A 24,756-nucleotide genomic window follows, 5' to 3' on the forward strand; every position below is an offset into this window, starting at 1 on the left:
CATTTTGGCAAGGCGAGAGCAGCGGGGCCACTTAATTTATTTGTTGGTCATGTTAAATTTGAAATAGAGAGCGACAAAATTGGGAGCTTCCAGAAGTGATCTTGACTGCGCATTTATTCAAATGGCTTTTATTTAGTTAACATATTTCAACCATTACAAGTCGAGTTATTTATATTCAAATGCATGATTTAGTAAAATACATACATACATACTGCCATTACTCGCTGACGAGTATTCGACACGCATCAAAAGATGGTCACGCAAGGCGTTTTCTTTCATGAGATTTTCTGTGACTGAAAAGCCCGATACGTGATACGACCGGGATTTTGTAACCATGACTTCAATACTCTCGCAGTTAGCTTTTTCAAGGACAAATACGTTTGAGACATGATGGAACCACCGGATTCTTAAGAGTTGTCTGAGGTGTCTCTGTTGCAACTTGTTTAATGCGTTCATGTGTCGGCGGTACGGCACCCAGGTTTCGCTCCCATACAACATGGTGGGGATTATAATTGCTCGGTACACTGCAAGTTTCGTTTTTGTACCCAAGTCCTGATTGTAGAAAACCCTGTCTTTTAATTTCCAGAATGCTCTTGAGGCTCTGCTAATCCTGTGCTGAATTTTAGAGTCGATATTAGCCCTTTCCGAAATCAAACTGCCGAGGTAATTAAATTCCGCTACATATTCCAATAGTTCTTCTCCGATTTTTATAGCATTGTTATGATCTTCCGGGAGAGTGCACATGATTTTGGTTTTGTCGATGTTTAGCTTAAGGCCCAAAGCCTCAACCAATGATGTTGACGTATGTTTTGTCTGATATTGGGTACCTTAGGGTCATAAGACGTTCGGAGACACCAATAGGTACTCCTGGTGATTTAATTTGCTAGCGATTTTGTTTTTAATTGCAATGCCTACGCCATGAATTCTCTTTTGTGTTGCGGGGTGACCTTTCCAAAAGAAGGTGTAATGCCCCTCAGTGAGACTACCCTCTTCCGCAAAGCGGGTTTCGCTAAGAACGGCAACCTCTATATTTAGTCGGTGGAGTTCCTGTGAGACCAGTGCTGTTCTTCTCTCTGGTCGACTTGAATTTATCTTGTCCAGTAAAGTGCGGACGTTCCAAAATATCAAAAAATATCCAAAGCGATCAAATAATTACCTTTCCAGTTACTTCATTTGCCAATTTTACATTTCAACACAACCCATATAAATTTAGCAACACTGGACTTAGTAGACTAACTGGGTATGGAATTCTGGAGTGCTCAGTGATGAATCTGGAGAAAGCGACTACCTTTAACATCTGGTGAAGCCACACGATGACGACACTACCCACACCAAAAACATTCCTGCCTACACTCCGGGGGCTACAAAATATGACTTTCTCGGGGCAAAAAGGCACTAGATGTTATAGAAAATGTATAGTGTTACTACTCTAAAAAAAGAATTGATTTTCATAAATCAAAATAGAAGTCAGAATCACGTTATGTAATAATTTATCAAATTAGTAAACCAAGAAACTTAACCCAAAGTTATGTAGTTTCAACCGGCAAATAACTAAACATTTTTGTTGAAACTTTTAGGAACAGATCGGAAAGTTATGATTTTTCAGATTGTACAATTCAACCCAAACCCCAACAAATTATTTTCAAACACGAATAACGACACCGCGTTTGTCTTCCGGTACAATTACGCCGGAGAAGGGAAAACCTCCCCCGACGGCTGCTGTGAAGGGAAACCTGCCCGTTCTGTCAACTTTGACGGACGGAATGCGGACGCGAAACGAGCCCTCTGGCTGATGGATGCGCTCGTGAAGAAGGGTTGAGTTTTCTCTTTATTTATGTGGCGTCTTTATTCGAAATTCATCGTCGGAATAATTCAGTTTGGCGCGCAAATCAAATTCCGCCACGAGGCGTGGAAGCGCGCTAGGCGGCGACGACGCGCGTGAAGGCGCTGACTTAATAGTTTGGGAAAGTTTAGTATTAGTAATTCCACTTGATTTAATTATGTTTTAAAAAAATACTCTTAAATTATCTATCTATACAAGATGGCCTTAATTGTAATCGGAAAACATATTCTGCGGATAAAAATAAGTAAAAAAGTGTAGACGTTTCATTTTTATTTCGTTTTGTTTCAAGTAATTTCTGAATGAGCTAACGTCCAAATTTGGATAAAAATTGGTGTCGGGGTGTATGTATGACATGAAAAAATTGATTCCGATACCAATATGTCTCCTATTTGTAGGAGGCGCAACCAAATATTTTTTAGTATTGAAAATACTTCTGGGCGCGTTTATATGGGACCCATCTTTGAAAAAGCGACATGCTAGATGCGATGTGGTACGGCCGAGTTCAATAACCTGCCTAATCATCAACTTGTCAACACGTAATAGTTTAGCCGGCGTTGCAAGGACGTTCGAGGGCCGAGGCCGAAATGAGGTCTTATCAGTGGGCCAACTATTTTATGGATATGCATGTTTAGTATGGACCGGCGGATAAAAAAAGCCAATATTATAAAAAAGATTATGCGTCAAGGCATATGGATTGTTAGGTACAGTTTGACTATATTAATCTAACTCTTTCCGTATGCGAAGCAAGGGGCAAATTATACATGAAAGAGCGGACTCACATAAATAATAAATTTAGACTAATGCAATATTTTTTCTCGGCGCGTAGGATAGATATGTAAATGCATAAAAGGGAATAATTAATTAAATCTTTAGGTTCCAAAACATAATAACTCGTGTCTCATCGGATCTGCTGATACATTTTTCTAAAATTTAGGCTATTAGGACTATTTTTTATGATTATTATTTGTTTAATTAACAACTTAGGACAAAGAAAAAGCTTGCATGGTATCCACCGCCAACAGGCGTAAAAACAAATGAAGCCAAGGCGTTGCCAAATATTTATTGGGTTAAGTTTTTATTGTTTGAATATTTTTGTAAATAATAATTATCATTTAATTAGTGCTAACTTATCAAAGTTCACAACACGGCGAAATTTCAACAAAATCGGCCAAGATCTTTGAGATATTAATAAAAAAAGGTCTATTAGAAAACACCTTGACACCCTGTATCTTTAAAATTATACATTTCCGGACATATGTTTATATGAACTTTTTACCTTAAAAACACTCAACGAATCACCTTCTGAAGTTTGGCCAGATACTTAATTAACACCCTGTATTTAAAAATGGCTAGCTAGTGATTTAGTAAGCTATGTTTATTTTAATGGGAAAAAATACATTTCATAAAAAATAAAAAAACTCATAATACAAATACTATACACTAATTAATTAATTTTAAATATATCTAAATAGGCACTTTAATAATTGAAAAATGGACAGGAGCACTTAAAATCCCTTCATAGAATATACCAAATATGCAAGAAAACTCCAATAAAAAAAACACAAATGGCACATTAAAATCTGCATTATCTGAAATCAAACTATACCTAAACGGCTAATAAAATGATAGTGACAAAACTAAATAAAAGTGACAAGACGCCGACATCGATAACGCGAAGAGTAGTTTTTAATAATTATTCCGAGTTATTATTACATAAGTTGTTTTACAATTATTGTAATACAGTAGCATTCCTTCAAATAAATTTTTATTTAAGTATTGTTAATATAGTCATATTAATGATTATAGCACGTAAGATATCTAAAATAAAAAATCAATCGTGTTATTATCAGAATTATTAAGTAGAAATAGTTAATATTTATTAACTTCGTAAGTGTTATATTTTAATATAATTATGGATTAATTAAATAATTATCTCAAGTTAAAATTGTGGTAAACTTGTATGAGTTTTAATCATTTATATTTAAAATTTTAGGGAAGACAATATAGATTTTAGGCAGGAGAACTCAAGGGAAGGACTCTGTAATTAGTAATTAAGACGTTACAATTTTTTTTACTTGCCATTTTTTTTGTTGTTCACGTTGCACTTTATTGTGTCATACTTACTCTTTGTTGTGTCATACACAATCTGAATTTCGGATATGATATAGAACTGATAAATTGGACCAAATATATTTATTGCAAGGTATGCAAAGATATATTTTTGTTAACTTTGCAAATACTTAAGGCATGCAATAATTTTAAAAAAATTTGACGTGAGATTACTTCATAATTCTTGGAAGTTTTGAATGATAAAGATTTGAATTATTATGGGTCTGTTTTGTTTAAGAAGCTAACAAATAATTTCAAAAACTCAACTATCAAAATATAATGGTAGCAAATTTTTAAAAATATGCATAGGTATAATGTTCTATATTAATTGGACATACTGAATGTAAACTTTGTAAACTAAGTGTAGGGAAATTAAAACAACTTTAGGTGCACGTCATCAATGACACCATGCGTCGTCTTATGGAGGTTGCTGGTGGTCGTATTATGATGTGCAACCAAAGTTATTTTAATTTCCCTATAGGTGTAGTTGCTGCAATCGATAATATATTTTGCTGCTTATTTTCATCATAACAAAATCCGTTATGATGAAACCGTCAATACCGCTACTCATATTATGGGCACCTATGTATCTTAAATCTCATAATGATGTTTAAAAATGCATAAGCACATACTATGAGTAGTGGTTGTGACGGTTTATTATTAGGTATGATGAAAAGAAGCTACAAACTAAATTATCGTTGAAGCCAACTATATTTTAATTTATTTTTATCTACAGTAAATATGCACGGTAGGGGTTCAAAATATGCCTATACCGTCAGGCAACTCAATTCGAGTATAAATTAACATTTACATTTCAAGTATCTTCTTGGTCTACCGGCACCCCGTTCACCCTTATTCCATCATTTCTATAAAAAAGAAATATTATGATTTATAACTTTTAATTTTTATTGTGAAAATTGGTGAAAAGTATTTTTTTTGTACGGCGAATTTAAATTTTATGGGCCATCCATAAATTACATCTTAAGTTCGAATATTGGTTAAACCTAGGAATACCCAGGTAATAGCCCGAAATATGCAAAAGAGGGAGTGAGTTTAGGTTAGATTAGAATTTGGTTTTAGTTGGTTTTGCATCAATAAAAATATAGTCCTAATCTAAACTTAATCTAAACTGACCCCCTTTTTTGCATAATTCGGGCTCCTACGTGGGTAGGAGCCCGTCATAGTGTCGTGACCGTGATCGTGACCATTCACGAATCCGCACACGTTCATCTCCATCATTAATATTTTCCTAACTAAATTCTTCACTTTTACAAAAAAAGCCATCACGATAAAAATCAAATTGCGTTGCGAACGGTACATTATACGTATCTCGAATATATTTGTGAATGGCGATTAGCGATACGTTTACGGCAAAATAAAAACACTAAATCACCACAATACACCAAAACACTTTTACTTTTACACTGGACGCGCGTTTCGCTAACCATGTTAGCATCATCAGCAGATGATTATAAACTCAAAAGTTTAAAAGTGTGTAAGTTGTTTTTGTTTGTTTTTTGTTTTTGTGTAAAAGTAAAAGTGTTTTGGTGTATTGTGGTGATTTAGTGTTTTTATTTTGCTGTTTAACACCAAAGGTTCCAACCCTCAACTGTAATAAGATACGTTTACGTTAGACTGCCGGAGTGTTGACGTCACAAATATCAAAATGCTTTCCAAACAAGGTTTAGTTCTGTTATATTTCTATTGAGCTCTTCCAAATGACGTCACAAGTTAATATAAAATGTAAAAAAACAGGTGATTGCCGACAACCGCCGACTTGTGTCTGGTATTTTCAATACGCCTATGATGGTTGCGCATGTTGCAAAATCTGTGAATTTTTTCATTGTATTACACTACTGAGTGAAAAAATATACATTTCCGCAGTATTTTATGTAAAACAAATCTGTTCAAGTACGAGTAATGGTTCTCAAGATATATGGTACAGAAATAATTCAATACATGTCATCATTGACATGTATTGAATTATGTATCATGTATTGACCAAACCAAACATGTTGACTTAGTTATTAGATTGAAATATTGAATTCGAAATGTTTTTGTGTCAAAGGTACAACAGAAACTGTTTTACCATAACTTTTTCTAGAATTTTGTTGATCAATTGAAAAAAAATAAAAGGTTCCCAAATTTACCATTTTTGTCAAATAAGTATCTAGTCAACATATGTTTATATATTTCCTATTTGCATTCCAAATATATTGAGAACGACCTTTTTAAATTTATAATATTTTAGCAATTGGTAGAAAATGACCGAAATGTATATTTTTACTCAGTAGTTTTATACAGGTACGGCCGAAGAGTTATTACCCTTCAAACCAGCTAAAACATGTAGATGGCGTCCCCTACCAATAGGAGTCATACTTATATCGAAATGAAATTCTCATGTCAAAAAATACCCAGACACTAATTTTCACCCAAATATCGACTATAGTTCAGAAATTATTTGAAAAACCCCGAAATAAAAATGAAAAATCTACAATCTACACCATTTTAGGACATATATTTATACGAACTTTTTTACTTATTTTCCTCTGCAGAATATGCTGCCAAAGTTTACCGAATACCATTCGGACTACTCTGTATATAAAGAAACAATTACACAGGCCTACATTTTTTAACACTTTGAAAGTTGATTTAAATTTCTTAAGTAAGGATATTTTTCAAAACATTAAAATCGAAAAACATAGAAAACCCAGGAATTATGTCATTTACAAGCTAATTTTATAATATATTAAAGAATGAAATACAAAAAGCCTAAAAATATCCACAATAAAACTATAAGAAATAGATTTTTTACACTTCTTTAACTTTTTTAAGTTATTCTCCTGTCATATTCCAATGCCAGCGCCCCACGTAGCGCCCCTCTTATCCTTTTCCATCTTGATGAAATTCTTCACTTTGCTCTTCAATCATGTCACCAAGATTTTTCGGAAAATAGTCCAAATAGTAATGTAAAAAGTGAATTTTATATTTATATTGCAACCGGAAATCCTGAAATTTTTCAGCATATTTTCAACGATCTCAACATAGTTTGGGCACAAATTACCTATTACGAATTTGGTTTTGTTTTTCTAGTTTTAATTGTCTAAACCCCTGCATAATAAATACCAGTTGAATGGATTTATATCAAACCATACTGGGTACTAATAAAAGTATCGTTTACAGATTTCTCTTAAGAACCATACATAGTGGACCATACTTTTGTTGACATCGGGTCAATTAACAATTTTCCCAAGCGGATATATTGATAATGTTACCAGTATTGCTCATCAAACAATACTTCTGTTATAAACTCACCGGCAAAAAAAAACCGGCCACTAAATATTAGACCCAATTTCAAAGTTGGATTTCTCGCGAACCACTCATTAGATTTTGATAATTCTTTTTTAAATTGTAAACTAATTCCTTTCTAACGGATGCTACGTCAGAAAGTTTTATTCCGAATTTATTTTGAGCATATACAGGGCACAACAAAAATCATCAAAATCTAATGAGTGGTTCGCAAGAAATCCAACTTTGAAATTGGGACCAGTTTTTAGTGGCTTGTTTTTTTTTGCCGGTGAGTGTATTAATCAATTAAGGCCGTAAACAAAAATAGCATATACAATTTTATATATTATATACTAATTCATTATAATAAAATTAAATCATAAAAATATTGTAATGATATTCTTGCAGTTTAAGTGAAAAGTTTTGTTCATAAATATCTACTATACATATAATAAACGAGTATTGAGATATTAATTCTGTGGAATATATATCAATATAACATAAAACGAGATGTAATTAACGAAATATCATCGTAACAACACCCAAGTAGCATCTATCTGACTTCGAACTAAATCTGACCTGAAGCGACGTCAGACTTTGTGCAAATTTAGGTCGGGTGCTCGTGATACGACCTGTGACGTCGCTTTCCTATTAAAAGCGACGTCGTTGGATCCGAGTCGGTAAATCCAACGATCTGTCGACGTACACAATAACAACGTACCATTTTTATTAATTTCCCAACGTCGTTCCCACGTTGGCTTGCACGACGTACATATACTTGAACTAGCCCGACGTCTACCCGTTGTCCGAATAGGATACGTCTCACTGATAATCCCTAAACTAACGTCCAATTATATTTTGTTGTATTTTATGTTCATATTTATAACCTAATTTACGTATCTCTATTCATGTCCGTAAATACAACCCATTAAGTAGCATTTGCGACCTAATGAACATCATGAACATAACCTAATAAAAAGTTTTTGTAAACAAACTTTAATTTTTTATTATGCCTAAAAAAACACTAAAAAGGCATTTAGACATTCATCTACATTTTACAGAAAGAGGTCGAGGCTTTTGCAAAATAATAATAGTAATAGTGATGTCTTGCCTCCACCCGTAAATGCTTTTTATCCGGAAGAGATGCTGCATTACACTGGTGCATCTTAATTTAATTTTTTAGCTTAGGATACCCGCAGACCCCATCCTCCTCCGACATGTGAGGTTAGGCTTAAAAAAGTGGCTGCCCATTTTTTTTTAACGAGAAAACAAAAACTAAAATATAGTTGCACAAATCCACAAATCACATACGCAAAACGCAAAGTGAGGTTACGTGGCGTACGTTGGAATTATATACGTCATAATACGATTGCCGGTCGTCCGGTTTGATGACTTCGGTCGTGTGACACGACTAATGTTGGAGACCCGGTCGGAATTGGTATATTGGTAGTTCATATTAAGTCGGACACAGAAATCCGCCATTCTTAACACGTATCCGATTTTTGGTTGTGGACTAGTGCACACTAGTGCTATTATGAATTCATAATAATACGCAAATTTTAAAATAAGAAACAAGCAAAAAAGGGTACCTAAATACGTTTATTTATTGTAAACATTAATTATAATAATACAATTGGTTAAATTAATTCCAGACGATGACAGGTGAATTGAATTTTTAGAAAGTAAATTTATTTCCTGAGTGCTTGAACTTGTTGAAGATCCATCATTGCCAGAAATGTTACCCAAAATATTACATGACACTTTTTTCTTATTTTCTTTGGAATTTTCTGTATAGCTCTCTGCCACTGTGTTAGAGCGCCAACCACCATGTCTTTTAACAGTTAATAAATCCACTCCTGAATCTGCAAGCAACGACGCAGACAATCTACGGAAACAATGTCCAGTGTATTGTTGTGGATTTGGAAGACTTAGGAACAATGCTATTTTATACGGCATTTTCCCTAAAGTATTAATGCCAACGGGTTGCTTAATACATTTTCCATTTCTGTACCCCACAAAAAATCGAGTATGCTCTGTGTTGCTTGGCCGCATAGCTATATATCTTCGGACCATTTCCATCATATTTATTCCTTCAACATTCCCTTTCGTTATAAAAAAATCTCGTGATATCTTTGTTTTCGTAAATGGAATAATGACATAAATGCATTGTCCTTCATCTTTAACATTTTGCAGCTGCAGATTTGTCAACTCGATACGCCGGCAGGCTCCCGCAAGTCCCACTATCAATAAAACTTTTGTCAGGAAATAAGTTTTATTATCGGCTTCCAACAAAAAACGAGTTATATCTTCTTTTCTTAAAATTCTCGATTTTTTACCGAAATCCTTCCGATTTTCTTTTAGAAATGCAATTAAATGGACGTACTTACTAATATCTGTATTTTTCTTCACTGATATAACTTAACGTAGCATGGAATAATATACCCAAAGTGATGAAGCCTTCCTATGTTTTGAAAGATGTTCAAAATATGCCAGGAGAACATTTTCGTTACTACTATTCTTGGTTCCTTTCCTTTACGCCAATCTTCAAGTTTTACATAGGCTTGCTCGTACGTTTGTCTTGATTTTTCGGGAAATAGGGAATCGACAACGTTTTGCGCAATGCCTTCAATATCCGAAGGGACACTTTCAGAATCAGAATCACCCATATTAATATTATTTTTTACTTTTTGCTAAAACTGAACGTTTAACACAAAATTGAACATCAATAATTGAGTTGTCAAAGTCAAAATGGAAACAATCAACAAGCACGGTTACCACGGCGTCGACTAATATGGGCACCTGATAATTTTGAATTTTAATTTTTATGAGGATATCTCTGATATTTTAAATTAAATCAAATCTCTTTGGATCGTCCCTGGTGTCGCGTCGTAGATTAAATTTTGAATGATACACGTTCGATACGAACTTTTTAATGAAACTTGTGTAACTAAGCCACTCGGCTAACGCCTGGTGGCTTAAAGTTACACGCTTTTCATTATAATGTTCGTATCGAACTTGTATCATTAATAACTATAAGAATACAATTGCGACTAGGACATTTTCCTGCACATTACGTCCCATCAGTGCTAGTACGTTACGACTTCAAAAGAAACTAGAAATTAATTTATTATCGATAATAATAGGTGGCAGACGAAAGTGTAGTAGGAACAGACTTATTGACATAAAATACAATTTTATCTAGTGGCGTCATAACTCAGTATTATATGATTATCATTCTGTTATAACTTGTGTTTAGATTATCGTTTTCACTTGATAATTTTTATGATTTTTCTATTTTCCTAATAAAATGTTTAATATTTTTCCTAAACAAACTAACTAATAAGGAATATGTTTAATAATAATTTATTTTATATTTATTAATAATAATTAAATCACTGTATTACGGTAATATTAGAACTTTTTTTATTAACGATTGATTTCATACTAGTGATGGGATAATTCAAATTAAAAATAATTTATAATCCGATTATGAAAATAATCGTCATCGTCCGATTATCGAAAAATAATTCAATTTTTTTAATGAGTGATAAATAAAAATATAATCGCATCGCTTGCGATAACTCACCAATGATACGAGTAGTCGATGTTTCGGCGGTATTGTTCGATAATCTCTTTCTTTATCGTTATCGAGAAACTAATATAGACTGAGAGAGAGAGACAAACAACCCGATTCGCTCTTAATAATTTGAGTGTTTGTTTAACCTCTTTTAATTTAACTACAGAGGTTATGACGACAGAAGCTTCTACGTCCCATTAGTGAACTCGCATACCCAATAATGTTGCCGTTTGCTATCACTTTATTTTATGAACGGTTTTAAGAACGGCGGAAAGTAACGCCTAGCTATAGCCAATTTTAAAAGAGCAACTGTGGATTCATTGGTAAGGCCGTCGCTTCGGGAACGAGAGGTTCCAGGATCGTGTCCGAACCCAAACCAAAACTTTATTTTTTTACAGCTGTTTTTATTTTTTTATTTATTTACTTTTGTCGGTAATGGCAATAATTGATTGCGTTGTTTAGTCTCTGGGATATTTTTTTTTTAGTTTGCACGCAAAATACCCTACCGATTATCGTTTATGCGTGAATTATTCGCGCATTAAATAAATATTCGAATTATAATTCGATTATTAAAATCACTCATAACCTGATAATTCGATTACTGAAATAATACGATTTTTACCATCACTACTTCAAACCTATTTGGAATTGAAAAAATTATATATTTTTGGAAAGAGTAAAAAATTAGCCTCTTATGTCCCAGATGTTTTTCTTGCGTGCTGTCCATTTAATCGTCATGGCGGTGCCACTGACTCAAAAACTACCTTTTAAAGCCGTAATTGTAGATATAAATCGCTAAAGAACAATAGAAAGAGAAAAAAAAAACGCGCAAAATCAATCATATATTAATTTCGACAGCAGGAGAACATTTGAAACAGATAAAAAAAACTGTTCTGGAAAAACAAAAATTTTGTTGCATACAGCAGGACAGCTAGGACATTGATTATAAGCATTTTCTGGCGCTTTATGATAACAGTTTAACTTGAAATGTTAAAAGTTAATAATATGTAATATACATTTTGTTAAACGATGTACTTAAACAGCCGTTAAATGGTAGCCTACTAAAATGCCGTTAATAGATATTGTGACGTCGTTCATGTCGGCGGAAAGTAATGCCTAGCTATAGGCATTTTGCAAGAGCACATGTGGCTCCGTGGCTGAGGCTATCGCTTCGTAAGCGAATGGTCCGGGGTTCAAATCTCACGCCGACCAACACTTTTTTATATTTTTTTTTGCTTATAGCGTGATCTTATTGCATTGGTTTCACTCTTTTTGGTTGGATTGGTTTAGTTATTTGTCGGGTTGGTTAGCGTGGTTATTTGGAGGGTGTTAATTCATTGGTTAGTTGGTTATTTGGTGAGCTTGGTTTTTACTAATTTATATTTGTTTTTTATATTTTTTATCAGTGCCGAGGTTAGTTGCGTTGGTTAAGTTGGTTATTTGGTGGGGTGGATAGCGTTGGTTAGTCCTTATAAAATTCCTATATTTCATAAAGCCGTCAAGTGCGTCCCATCAACGACGTCATACCTATTAACGTCATTTTAGTAAGCTACCGTTTAACGGCAGTTTAAGTACAGCCTTTGTTAAATAACAAAGTTTGTTAAATAACCTCAAAACTATAGGAACGATAGTTCTATCGTACCTATCTGTATGTTCTACAATGGGGGTTGCAAATAACCGATTAATTTCTCATGTAATATCTAAAAAATACAAGGTAATCCTATTTAAATTTTAATATAAATCTCCCCTTTAGTTATCCGTATTTAAAAAAACCCGAGTGCAACCGTGCGCAAATAACTCCGGCTACACGGGCATCAGTCCTGTAATTCCTTCAATAGTCGACTTAAAGGAAATTTAAATGTTGCGGGCGTGCCTCCGCTCACTTCCAGACTTCTGCCAGATAAGCGCCGCCGCCGCTTCTGGATTATTTATGCAGCTGCCTGGTTTGGATTTGGAAGCGCCGCGCCAAGCCAACGAGGAATGTGTACCGCTCGTTGAATATCTCTCCGGTTTCAGCTCCGCCGAACAAATTAGGCATCGTTTATTTCTTTAAAGGTGTTGTTTTGATTCGAATTATAACCGATTAATTTATTAAATGTATTATGTTACGGATCAAATGGATACTTGGCTAGTTTTAAAACTAACCAGCTATTTTGCTGATTAAATAAAAACGCTGTTATTTTGAAAGAATTCGCATATTTTTGCAAAATTCCGTGTAACCAGCAAGTAGTTTACAAATTAGATGATTAGTGTAGCATTTTATTTAAAATTCACATAATTAATATAAATGTACAGGGTGGGTCAAATTCGACGCTTTTAAATGGAAACACCCTTTTCTATAAAAGATAGACAAAAACTAATATCGGTGTCTGGAGCTCAATTTTTGTAAAAAACATGATGGTGAAAACCGCATATCGATATCTGTTACCGTTTCGGAGTTACGGGGTGTTTTTCAAAAATATGCATTTTTAAAAAATCGCTGTAACTTTTTTGCTATGGAAAATTTTGTATTTTTATGAAAACATTTCCAAAGCACCTTTTTACGTAGAATTTAATGGTTTAAGTATAATATTTTTAAAATTAATAATTTAAGAGTTATCAACAGAAAAATTGATTTTTATTTGGACACCCTCTATATTTTTAATTAACTGAAAAGAATTAAAATTACCTTTCCAAAAATATAGCACACTTGATATTTTGTTATAATCCCCTTCGAAATACAGAATTTTTAAAAGTTCGCCACTTTTAACTAGTAGGCTTTGGACCCCTTATTGATGATATTCCCTTAATGGAACTCGAAAACATAATTTTCCAGCAAGACGGCGCACCGCCTCTGAACGCTGAAGTTATTAGCAAATTTTTGCAGCCAATTTCAAGAACATTTGAATAGATCCAAGCCGTTGGCCAAGATCCCAGCCGTTGGCCGTCGAGGCCGCCTGACTTGGTGCCCATGGATCTAATCCTATGGATATATTTGCGGAAGAATAAAGGTTCCTTATTCTTCCGTATAATCTAGACAAGGATTAGAAATACTTAGCAGTTATGAGAGGGTATCTTTCACCACGTCTGAGTTAATGAATTCCGCGAGAAATGTTCAAAAACTGCCCCGTTTGTCCATAACAGAAGATGGTCGATATGTCGAACACTTGTAGCAAAATCTCATATCTTAGTTTGCTATTTATTTTTGTTGTTATTAGATATAGTTTAAATGTGTTGAAGTTGGTTAAATATATTTTAAATTGTTATAAAATTGCATCTTTCATAGCAAATATTTTTTTCGTTTTTATTGATTCTCACAGCTAGAATTTTTTTGCATTACAGCCGGTGCCGTTCAAAGCCTACTTATTTAAGCGGGCGAATTTTTATATACTCTATATATCTCGAAGAGGAATCGAGCAAAATATTAAGTGTGTTATATTTTTGGAAAGGTAATTTTAAATTATTTTCAATAAATTAAAAATATACAGGGTGTCCCATATAAAGAATCAAATTTTCTGTTGATAATTCTTAAATTATTAATTTTAAAAAAATTATACTTAAACCATTAAATTCTACGTAAAAAGGTGCTTTGGAAATGTTTTCATAAAAATACAAAATTTTCCATAGCAAAAAAGTTAAAGCGATTTTTTAAAAATGCATATTTTTGAAAAACACCCCGTAACTCCGAAACGGTAACAGATATCGATATGCGGTTTTCACCATCATGTTTTTTACAAAAATTGAGCTCCAGACACCGATATTAGTTTTTGTCTATCTTTTATAGAAAAGGGTGTTTCCATTTAAAAGCGTCGAAGTTGACCCACCCTGTACAGATTTATTTTATTTAAATAATTCAAGTTTAAGTCCTCGGACCGAGATGGCATTCTAAGTATTATTATTATCTTTATTTTTTTTTTGGATTTTAGCTAATATAATAATTAGTTTTATTCACCTATACTCACAGAATAAACCGTCGGTAATTTTACTTATAATAAGTAATAAATAAATAAGTAAAGAAAATAATAATAAGTAAATATAAGTTTCAGGTCATGTATTTTCTCTATAGGTTGCTTACATTTTCAAGCGGAGAGAATTATGTATTTATATGGTTCTTTTTTAACTTAAAAAGTAAAAGTAAAGATTTGGACGGGGCCTACTTTGTTTACGCGGAATCCGAACCGCGGTCCTCGGCCATATCATGGTCAATGACCTACCGACTTTTTTTTTTTTTTTGAAGGTGTAAAATACCTTTACGTACGGAGTGTGGGACTCAATCTCTCCTTAAGCTGCCTGGAGGACACTACCCACTGAACGTCACCCCCTCGCTCCTGCCATGTCTACCTGGACCCGCTGGACGCATCTCCTACCTACCGACTTGGCAATTGTCTAAATCGACTCTTACTCACGAGATATCCGATCTTATCCGCCCTCGAACCGGCGTGAATGAGCAGTGTGTGTCAATAGATTTTACACTTTTGCCTTTATTGGACAACTGCACGATACAGAGTTTCGAGCCGGTCACCAGTCCATCCACTAGTATCGCCTTACGTCGCTTAACTTCGGTGTTCTAATGGGAACCGGTGTTTCGACGTAGCTGGGCCGATGCCCTTTTTCAACTTAAATATGTAAATACTTTAAGTTGACAGAAACATACATAAAAACCACAATCCTTTTATGTTCTGAAAACATTTTATTTTTATAACTAATAATGAAATAAACAATTCGTCAGTTTAAAAAACAAAAAATTGATATAGCCCATACTTGATATTTTTTTTATCTCAAAATCTGCGACTTTGACTGATTTTGATGTTATTACAAATTTTGTTGCAAATATAAATATAAAGTTGCAATTATTATAGACTTATTTGAAAATATGTTTCTTTTATCGAGATCTACCAGCCTTGATAATATTTGTACTTATTTAAGACTCACCCTGTATAAGGCATAGCTTAAAGAACTAAGTTACTTTAATGAAAACTGTGTTACTACACACTGCTATTAAATATTATCTCTGTATTCTACTGTATCCTACTACCTTACCTTACTATGAATCGTGAAAACTTCTACAATGTTTCATTTGTAACCTTTTCATTTCGTTGAGAATATTAGCGACACGTATATTTGTCATCACTGTAAAACATTTTTATTGGGAAGTGTCAAATGGCTTTTATGATTATACAACTCTATGTATATTTTTCCTATATAGAAGGATGTGATTTAATAAGTGATATTCATTTAAGTGATTATCGCTTGGTGGCCATATTGTAATTGTCATTTTTTGAAATATTAATTCAGAAGTCATTTCTGTCAGTTCCACAAAATATCCCGTCAATTCTTATTACAAAATGGCAAAAGAAAGATTTGGTAAAATAATTATAATAATAAAAATGTTTAAGATAAGAAGGATATACAGGGGTGCTACAAATTCGAGGTACGAGCATTGGTAAGTCGGTAACCGTAATAGATACGAACATGGTTAAATTGGTGTAAAGTTGCGCTTGGGGATGTTCACCAAGATGCCATCAAAAAAGTTTTAAAAATTTCAAGGATTGCTGAGTTTTTTGGAAAAAACGGATATTTTTGAAAATCAATTTTATTTTTTCCTGTCGTTACTTTTTAGAAAATCAAAAAATTAATTGCACATTCTCATAGCCACTTTATTACGGCTAACTGATAGTATTTTTAGAATTTCAAATCAGCTGATAATTTGTGAGATACAGAGGCCAACTTATTATTTTTAAATACGGACCTGCATTTTTTATTTCAGATTTTGCAAGAACTCGCTCTCCTGAGTACAATGATATGCCACACTTAATATATTTTTTTGTTTTGGAAATTTGGACACAATTTATTTAAACTAATTTCAAGTCTGGCTCTGTTTTTTTTAATATTTGATATATTCATCTTTACAATATTGATAAGCTTTCAAACTTAACAGTGACGTGGTATAAACAATCAAATCGTTTCCCCGGAAGTGGGATTGGAAATGGAAGAGCAGTATAATGGCCAGCGAGGTTCCTGGACAGTCAGATGACGTCAAGTAATTCGACAGGCCCAAAATTTACAAAAAAGTGAAATCAGCACATCCCGGCAGTTACAATAAAGAGTACAAAATGCATTCGAAAGTATAAGGAGATCTATTCAAAAGCTATAAATAAAATTGAATGAAAAATAAATTTTTGGAATAGGCAGTGTGGTAACCCTTTCGAACATGTAGACTATGTAAAGCATTAGAAACTAGTTTGTAGAAGTTAATTTATTCATAATAACTACGATTAGTATTAAGCAAATTATTAGATCGTACACTGAGAATTTCAAATTCACTATAAGAAAAGTTAAAAATAATATCTTTAAATTGCTGATCTGGATATTATTTATTTGAATCTTTCAATTGGCTCAATTTTCCTTATTCAATGTTAATTAGCACGATATTGTTGCGATGAATATAATCAGATTAAATAATTTCAAAAACAGAGTCGGACTTGATTTTTTTTAAATAATAATTAAATAGTTTTGTTGCTGTTAAGGTACCCAAAACAAAAAAAAAAAAAGTATAAAGTGTGGCATATCATTGTAGTCAGGAGACTGAGTTCTTTCAAAATCTGAAATAAAAAATGCAGATCCGTATTTAAAAAAAATAATTTGGCCTTTGTATCTCAAAATTATCAGCTAATTTAGAAATCTAAAAATACTATCAAATAGCCCTCTAATAAAGTGGCTATGAGAATGTGCAATTAGTTTTTTGATTTTCTAAAAAGTAACGACAGGAAAAAATAAAATTAGTTTTCAAAAAAATCCGTTTTTTCCAAAAAACTTAGCAATCCTTAAAATTTTTAAAAAATTTTTGATGGCATCTTGGTAAACAGTCCAAGGCGCAACTTTGCCCCGATTTAACCATCTTCGTATCTATTACGGTTTCCGAGATATCAATGCTCGTACCTCGAATTTGTAGCACCCTGTATATACTTTATTTCGTTGTATAATATTTTGAATACAACTCAATGCGATACCAATACGGGTAACGCATTTCATGTCAGGTAAAAGTATTATTCGGTAATCCCGAAGCATCTTGTGGTATTACATTCGATAACAAAATTCCCAAGTTTATTATTCTAGGAGCTACAGATGCCTGACGCACTATTGCCGGACCCTGTATTTGTTCCCATTATAGTCCCATCTACCAACAACTGTCGTCGATCAATTATTTTTCGTTCGTTTCTGAAGTAGAGACGCATTACGAGTGATGCCACGCAAAGCGCTGAAAAGGCTCTAATCAACGTCCGGGCTGTCCGTTTTTCGCATTAAAAATGTCGCGTTTCTCGAACAGTCTTTCAATCTGGCTTCAGTAACCACGGGCGATATTAATATGAGACGAATTTCGCACCCTCTCCTTTCTCCTTTCATTTCCTCAGAAAAATAATAGCAAAAGATCCATTGTGTTTTAAGAACTTGCGACTACAATGACGCCTTTGAAAGATCATTTTTAGATTCCTTTTAACGTATAATTCTTTAGGCGATGGATGTATCACAACACATTAATGTGTATTTTTTTTATTCATTTTTAATTTTAGTTGATTTAGTAAATATATCACGTGTCAGTAATATGGCAAATAGAGTAATTGTAATTTTAATTTAATTTAGACTAGTATTATTATGCAGTGTGAAGGAGATTCACTGCTGATTTTTTTAACTATATTCATGGCATTCCCGATTTTGCACTCCAATTTTCTTTACATCACACTAAATAGCTAACTTTTTTCTTTTCAAGAACATTTTTTTTAATTTCAAATTTAAAATGAAACATTATATAGTAGTATCTACTTAACTAGGGTAGGATTTCTTATTTTAACATCCAGTAGAGGAGGTAGAACATGTTCTATTCCACCGGACATGTTCTATTCCGTAACACATAATTCATGTATTTAACTGTTAATATATTCTTAACCATTTAAGCGTATAAACGTAAATGCTGGATTAAAAAACAAACACAAAGAACATAAATATTAGCAAGTGATCATAAATTCGTATATCACGAAATTATAACAAAATGTGTATCATATAACATTATATTATAACATTGAATATGGAGTTATTAAAAATTATATTATTAACACTTGTAAAATTTAATATTCTTGAACCTTGTTTCTAAATATTCTAATTTTGTTTTTCTTGGGATTTACGTTCGGGAAAACTCTAATTAAGTTTTCATTTAGTTTTTCATTATATTTATTTAGTTTTTATAGGAAAAACAGACATTTCGGCTAACATTATAGCCTTCATAGTCAAATCGAAAAAAACAGTGTCGAACATAATCCAAAAATTACCTACATACAAAATTACCTACTTTCAAAAACAGTGTCGAACATAATCCAAAAATTAACTACATACAAAATATTCACAACATTATGTTGTGTGTTGTGAATATTTTGTATGTAGGTAATTTTTGGATTATGTTCAACACTGTTTTTTTTTTCGATTTGACAACGTTTGTTTTTCTTTTAAAAACCAAATAAAGATAATGAAAAACTAAATGAAAACTTAATCAGAGTTTTCCCGAACCTAAATCCCAAGAAAATAAAAAAAAATCAGGTTATATTATAAACATAGATACAGATACACCCGACATAAAAATCATATTATGTAAATAATCCTGATAAAGCCCAGTATTTTGTATCCACTATGTAGAATGTAGAATGATCGAGAGGGGGGGTTAATCACTGCGACCTCAAAGATCTATTGTGCCCCTCTTCCTTGAGTTATAACTCATCATAAGTCTATAACCCATCATACCACTGTTGTAGAGGGGACAGAGGTATCCCATCCTACTCTGAAAACAGATGTTCTTCCTCCGAGGGTACCACCGGTACAGCTTACCGGTGGTGTTTTTAATACCCCGGTAAGTCTAGAGGGTTGTATCCACTATAGTTGCATCTTCCAGCTACTACCGACACTCAATTAATTTCTTTTCCTTTTTTATATTGAACGTATTACGAATGATACAAAGCTCTAATCAACGTCGTGGCTTCCCGTTGTTTGCATCAAAAAGTCGCTTTTTCCGAACGGTCTTTAATCTGGCTCCAGTGACCGCGGGCAATATTAATATGAGACGGATTTCACGCCTATTCTTTTCTCCCTTTGCTTTTTGAGAAAATAATACGAAAAGATCTATTGTGTTTTAAGTATTTGCAACTGGAATGACGCCTTTAAAAAAGATCCCTTTCAGATTTCTTTAATGTATTACTCTTGAGGCGACGAATGCGCCATGATGCTACGAAAGGAGTGTTATTATTTTGTTTATTTTTTAATCTTAGAAAGGTATTTAATGTTCGCTCAAAAATACTTAAAACTAATCAAAAAACCTGTGTTATATCTTCATGTTTACTTATCTCTGATCTTACAAATTCAAATAATTTCTAGTTACAAGTTTTTTTCTCTTGTTCATATTCTTCCCGTTCTTTATAAAATATTTTACTTTCATACACCTGTACCCACCCTCCCTTACCTTATGTTCTTACCTCTTACATTTTTATATTGGAATATAATTGTTTATCCTCTGTAACTCAAAGTCTTCCAGAATAACGACAATTCGGTTGGAAGGGGTATTAGATAGGGGTATTGGTAGAAGAAGAGTGTTAATTGTGACATTTAGTTCTATTTGATTATATAATCTTTAATCTCTTTGTCTTTCCTCTCATCATTTTTAGGTAATCTGTCACCCCTCTTAAATTATTACTCCTCTTGGTTTCCCCAGTAAATATTTTATTTTCTTATATATACAGAGAAGGCCAGGCTACTAGTAACATAGCAAGTTGCCGGACGAATTTACGTTTACCCGTTTTGCCTTCGTACTAGAGATTCACTACCGGCTAGTCGGCTGGTCAGGCAGTACGCAGTTGCAGTTGTGCTTGGACGGGTCGGTCGTGACACTAGGGATACGACGCGAGGAGTGCCGAGTATTTATTATTTTCATTTTAAGTGTTTACCTTCACTTAAGGTAACATTTAAAATAAAAGTACTTAAATATTTATTACTTGAGTGTGTTTACAAGCCAAAATTAAAAATAAATAAATTCTCTAAACCCGAAAAAAAAATATTACTCTAAATAAAAAAAGTGATAACAAGTGTTCAAAAAGACCACCTTTTTTGCAAGACAGAAGCCTAGGCGGTCGTAAAATCCCCGTCTGATATTGGCTAACATATTAGGGCTAATAGTTTGAAAAGCCTCTCGGATTTTTACTTGAAGCTCATCCAGATTATTAGCCCTATTATGACCATACACTTTGGATTTTACATAACCCCACAAAAAGAAATCATTGGGAGAAAGATCTGGTGATCTAGCGGGCCATAAAATAGTTCCATGTCCACTAATTAAACAAAAAAAGAGGAAAAAAGGAAAAGTATTGTTCACAAACCAAAATTAAAAATAAATAAATTCTCTAAACCCGAAAAAAAAAATATTACTCTAAATAAAAAAGTTATAACAAGTGTTCAAAAAGACCACCTTCTTTTGCTAGACAGAAGCCTAGGCGGTCGCAAAATCCCCGTCTGACATTGGCTAACATATTAGGGCTAATAGTTTGAAAAGCCTCTCGGATTTTTACTTGAAGCTCATCCAGATTATTAGCCCTATTATGACCATACACTTTGGATTTTACATAACCCCACAAAAAGAAATCATTGGGAGAAAGATCTGGTGATCTAGCGGACCAGAAAATAGTTCCATGTCCATTAATTAAACAAAAAAAGAGGAAAAAAGGAAAAGTATTGTTCACAAGCCAAAATTAAAAATAAATAAATTCTCTAAACCCGAAAAAAAAAATATTACTCTAAATAAAAAAGTTATAACAAGTGTTCAAAAAGACCACCTTTTTTGCTAGACAGAAGCCTAGGCGGTCGTAAAATCCCCGTCTGACATTGGCTAACATAATAGGGCTAATAGTTTGAAAAGCCTCTCGGATTTTTACTTGAAGCTCATCCAGATTATTAGCCCTATTATGACCATACACTTTGGATTTTACATAACCCCACAAAAAGAAATCATTGGGAGAAAGATCTGGTGATCTAGCGGGCCATAAAATAGTTCCATGTCCACTAATTAAACAAAAAAAGAGGAAAAAAGGAAAAGTATTGTTCACAAGCCAAAATTAAAAATAAATAAATTCTCTAAACCCGAAAAAAAAAATATTACTCTAAATAAAAAAGTTATAACAAGTGTTCAAAAAGACCACCTTCTTTTGCTAGACAGAAGCCTAGGCGGTCGTAAAATCCCCGTCTGACATTGGCTAACATATTAGGGCTAATGGTTTGAAAAGCCTCTCGGATTTTTACTTGAAGCTCATCCAGATTATTAGCCCTATTATGACCATACACTTTGGATTTTACATAACCCCACAAAAAGAAATCATTGGGAGAAAGATCTGGTGATCTAGCGGACCAGAAAATAGTTCCATGTCCACTAATTAAACAAAAAAAGGGGAAAAAAGGAAAAGTATTGTTCAAAAATATTCTTGAACAATACGGGCATTGTGGGCAGGGCAACCATCTTGTTGAAACCAAACATTGTGGAATCTTTCTCCCAATAACTCACGAATTCTAGGGACAATCTGCTGCTGTAACAAGTCCAAATACTTTGGAACAGTTAAATTGCCCTCTATAAAAAATGGACCAATCATATGCTCCCCTACAAAACCACCCCAAACACTTGCTTTAACTCCTGTTCTTCATTAATCAACACATCATGCTGTTTTGGGTTTTTGTGGGGACACGCATCCATGTGTTTCAAAATTATTAATAACTCTTGATATAGTAGGTAAAGATGGAATTGGCCTGTTTACAAAAGTTTGTGGAAAAATTGTTTGTATATCCCGATAAGACCTATTTTGGAAATACCGTTTTACAATTTACAATTTGAATTTTCTCACGAACTTCCTAAACATCCATTATTTTACTTAAAAAATAAATTTGACACGAGAGCGAGAATCTATGTATTCGTTTTGGCTATTAAAACACGAATAAATACAGATTCTGTAACATTCTTATCACGACATATCTACCTATTTTTATTTTATCGGATTTTTTCGTCTGCTTTTTATCCGGCGGACGGGTATACGCTAATTCGTCCGGTTCTGCCTATGTTACTACTACGGTGGTCCGGTCTGTATATATGCCCTCTATCATTAACAGTTCCCAAGTTACAGGTGACTTCTATTATCATACAGGGTGGTCCGACCTGTATTCTCGAACTATCGGCAGCATATTTTGAACATAAAAATAAGTAAAAATTTCGTATAAACATATGTCCTAAAATTCTTCGTTTCGGAGATAGAGGGTGTAGACTTTCATTTTTATTTCGCTTTTTTCCTAATAATTTCTGAACTAAATTCGGTATTTGGATGAAAATTAGTATCTAGGGGTTTTTTAACATGAGAAATTTGATTTCGATATCAATATGACTCCTACTTGTAGAGGGCGCCACATCTATTTTAACTGTTTTGAAGAGTAATAACTTTTTGTCCGTCCCTGTATTACAGTACTGGGTAAAATGTATATTGGTAAAAATCGCTGCGAGCAACCGTTCTCTCAGATATTTGGAATCTTAATCAATACATGTCATTAATAAGGAAAATTAAAGATTTTTGCTAGAAAGATATTTGACTAAACTAGTCATTTTCGAGACACTTTCGTATCATAGAACGAAGCTGTTTTTAAGTCCTTTCAAAATGTGCATAATATCTAAGGCTAGCAAATCAAAATTAATTTTGGGTAGTTTTTATTTTTATTTTTAGAACTAAAAGTGTTTTTCGGAACAATTTCAGTTTACTTATTACAAATAGTATTACTAACTAAAAATTATTACATTAGTTTAAAGACTAGAAAACACGTTTTTGGCGGAAGTATACTAGTTGTAGAAGTTTTTCTCGTCACTTTTACGTAAGAGGTAGTTAAGAGGTAGTAGAAAGGGTATTATACAGGTTGGTCCTTTCGAACCAACCTGTATAATACCCTTTACGTAAGCAAAACAACGTACACTTTTAAAAAATTAAAATCTTATTATCATATACACTTTCCTGGTGTGAGATAATAGTATTTCTAAATAAACTCCAATTCTACCAATCTAGGAATAATGCGGTGTTTAACCATAGTAAATTTTTGTTATTTTTAATATAAAATTCAATTGAAGTGATTAAAAAGTACTCCCTCAATACAAAAAAAATGCAACGAAGTTACAATTAAGGAATAAATAATAAATAAAAAAAAAACTATCCTTATTTCAACAAATAACTATTATAGAAATGTAGGGATTTGAAATAACCAATGCATGTCAATTTTCTAAATAAAAAAAATTTTAAGAAATTTATGATAACATAGTTTCGGTAGAAACTTTAGCATTAACTTGTTTTAACGGAAATACGATTTTTCAAAAATTACAGAATTTTGAGAAAATTGACAGTTTATTAATATCCTCAAATATCTACCTAATGAACATGTATATTTTTTGTCATTGACGGCCTGTATTGATTATTAAGAATCCAAATATCTTGAGACCGGTTGCTCGCAGTGATTTTTACCAAGAGATATTTTTAAGTAAAATAAGGCAAAAATGTATATTTTTTACTCAGTAGTGTAATACAGGTACTGACGAAAATTTATTACTATTCAATCCAGTTAAAAAGTATGTAGGTGGCGCCCTCTACAAGTAGGAGTTATATTGACATCAAGATCAAATTTCTCATGTCAAAAAACTCCCAGACACCAATTTTCCTCCAAATATTGACGTTACTTCAGAAATTATTGCTCTTCAAAGCAGTAAAAAAACATGTAGATGGCGCCCCCTTCATATTGACATCGAAATCAAATTTCTCATGTTAAAACTTCTACACCTTAATTACTTACTTACTACCATTACTCGCTGACGAATATTTGAGACGCATCAGAAGATGGTTACGCAAGGCGTTTCCTG

The 24,756-nt window shown here is 33.1% G+C and overlaps 1 protein-coding gene across 4 annotated transcripts in view; it reads left to right on the top strand.

Annotated features, from left to right (window-relative positions):
• The window catches only part of LOC115889163 (putative uncharacterized protein DDB_G0282133), a 157,884-nt gene that overhangs the window by 19,803 nt on the left and 113,325 nt on the right, over positions 1–24,756 (top strand). The window lies entirely within an intron of this gene.

This window comes from Sitophilus oryzae, unplaced genomic scaffold (genome assembly GCF_002938485.1).
Source record: "Sitophilus oryzae breed Bouriz unplaced genomic scaffold, Soryzae_2.0 scaffold_811_pilon_pilon, whole genome shotgun sequence".
Lineage (NCBI taxonomy): Eukaryota > Metazoa > Arthropoda > Insecta > Coleoptera > Curculionidae > Sitophilus > Sitophilus oryzae.